Below are 2,500 nucleotides of genomic sequence, written 5' to 3'. Positions count from 1 at the left end.
ACACAATAACCCATGAGTCAGAAACGTGAAATGAGATGGAGATTGTTTTAAGAGATAACAGTCATTGTTATGGTTATTGTTTTAAAATGAGTTTAAGAGATAAATAAAGCGTCAGTTAGTGAATCTGTGAAACACGCCCACTTCTCAGACTTCCACTGAACACTAACCGTGCTATTCCGTAAAGGAGCGCGAGACGCGAAGACGATGCGGCTTATCCTGATGAAACTGTGCGTAGCGTAATAATGTTCGGAGCGTAGCGTGGACAGAGGCATCCGGCGGATGTTTGCAGATCGGCGCTCGTCTGTTACTGTAATGCACTTTCAGCTTTTCATTCTGGGAACAGCTATTAAGCGCTTCGCTAACCAGAAAACGACTTTAAAATCAATTCCGTGTTTGATCTGGAGATGACGGAGTGATCTGAGGACGTCTTTTACGACCGTTGTTTCTAATACTCTACACGCAGTCTGAAAAAAAGCTCTATTTTTGATATAAAGATATATACGTGGAAGATTACAGATTACGGAGTACGTTTCATTACGTTTACAGAAACAGTAAGAGTCCAGGAGGAACCTGTGGAGTGCAGCGCTGCAGAGGTTTGGAGAAGCCGTGATCAGACCCGCTGGAGTTTTGTCTTTGCGTAACGCCTCGGCCGATCGGTCGCTGTAATTGTACGGCGATTAAGAGTCGGGTTTCGTCCTGAGAGCTCGCTCGCTGACCGCAGGAAGCTGCACACTGTAACGAGACACCAGAGAAACGGCGCCGTGTTCTCCGCCGGGCTTTGATGACAACCGCAGTCACTAGATCTCCATCGCGATGAGCTCCTCGTGACATTTTAGAGGTTATGAATTCGTGTTACAGGCACTTTCTGAGGGCCGGACTGCGTTTCACGTCAGACGCTCAGAGGTGACTCGAAGGAGGCGTACGAGTCCTCAGGAGGTTTCAGGTTCACTTTGTGGTTCGTTTGATTGGAGAAACCAATGACACCAGTCTTCTTCTCCCTCTTCTTCTTCTCCTTCTCCTTCTCCTTCTTCTACTCCTCCTCCTTCTTCTTCTCCTTCTCCTTCTTCTTCTTCTCCTTCTCCTTCTTCTTCTCCTCCTTTTTCTTCTTCTCCTTCTTCTTCTCCCTCTTCTTCTTCTCCTTCTCCTTCTTCTCCTTCTCCTTCTCCTTCTTCTACTCCTCCTCCTTCTTCTTCTCCTTCTCCTTCTTCTTCTTCTCCTTCTCCTTCTTCTTCTCCTCCTTTTTCTTCTTCTCCTTCTTCTTCTCCCTCTTCTTCTTCTTCTTCTTCTTCTTCTTCTCCCTCTTCTTCTTCTCCTTCTTCTCCTTCTCCTTCTCCTTCTTCTACTCCTCCTCCTTCTTCTTCTCCTTCTCCTTCTTCTTCTTCTCCTTCTCCTTCTTCTTCTCCTCCTTTTTCTTCTTCTCCTTCTTCTTCTCCCTCTTCTTCTTCTTCTTCTTCTTCTTCTCCCTCTTCTTCTTCTCCTTCTTCTCCTTCTCCTTCTCCTTCTTCTTCTCCTTCTCCTTCTTCTTCTCCTCCTTTTTCTTCTTCTCCTTCTTCTTCTCCCTCTTCTTCTTCTTCTTCTTCTTCTTCTTCTCCCTCTTCTTCTTCTCCTTCTTCTCCTTCTCCTTCTCCTTCTTCTTCTCCTTCTCCTTCTTCTTCTCCTCCTTTTTCTTCTTCTCCTTCTTCTTCTTCTCCTTCTTCTTCTTCTTCTTCTTCTTCTTCTTCTCCTTCTCCCTCTTCTTCTCCTCCTTCTCCTTCTTCTTCTCCTTCTCCTTCTTCTCCTCCTCCTCCTCCTTCTTCTTCTTCTCCTTCTCCTTCTTCTCCTCCTCCTTTTTCTTCTTCTCCTTCTTCTTCTCCACCTTTTTCTTCTTCTCCTTCTTCTTCTCCTTCTCCTTCTTCTCCTTCTTCTCCTTCTCCTTCTTTTTCTTCTCCTTCTCCTTCTTCTCCTTCTCCTTCTCCTCTTCTTCTCCTTCTTCTTCATACCAGTGATTTATTATTGAATTTTTGTTGAGACAAATATTTGTATTATTACTATTTTTTAAAAATTATTATACAAATTAACTTGTGGAATATTTGAAATTGTTCATAGACTGGTAATTATAGCATACATTTAAAAATAATTTTAAAAACCTTCTTTCTTAGCTCCGCCTACAGCTGGAGAAAGGCTAAGCCACACCCCTTTTTTCAGTTTCACATCACAGGAAGCAAAAGCACTAATTATTTGACGGCAAGCTCTTCTACCACCCGTCTGTCCTGAAGCTGTGGGAAAACCTAACGTTACAGCTTTACCTCAGAGTGTTACAAAGCGCTGACACTGGAGACTCCTTCCTGGGGCGGGGCGAGATGACGATATAATATCGATATCGTGATCAATTATGAGATATCGTGTGTAACTTAATATCTTTATACATTTTATTACAAAAAAAAGACAAACTCTGGAAGCAGACTGGATAAAGATTTATGCTCTTTAAAATTGAAAAAAGTTCATTTTTAATGATATGTAT

General features: G+C 42.9%; 1 protein-coding gene across 1 annotated transcript in view; it reads left to right on the top strand.

Annotated features, from left to right (window-relative positions):
- Positions 1 to 2,500, top strand: part of cdh11 (cadherin 11, type 2, OB-cadherin (osteoblast)) — an 89,147-nt gene that overhangs the window by 51,552 nt on the left and 35,095 nt on the right. The gene's annotated exons all lie outside the window — the stretch shown is intronic.

This window comes from Ictalurus furcatus, chromosome 27 (assembly GCF_023375685.1).
Source record: "Ictalurus furcatus strain D&B chromosome 27, Billie_1.0, whole genome shotgun sequence".
Lineage (NCBI taxonomy): Eukaryota > Metazoa > Chordata > Actinopteri > Siluriformes > Ictaluridae > Ictalurus > Ictalurus furcatus.
Note: the sequence above shows the minus strand (reverse complement) of the source record. Positions and strands in the feature narration are given on the sequence as shown.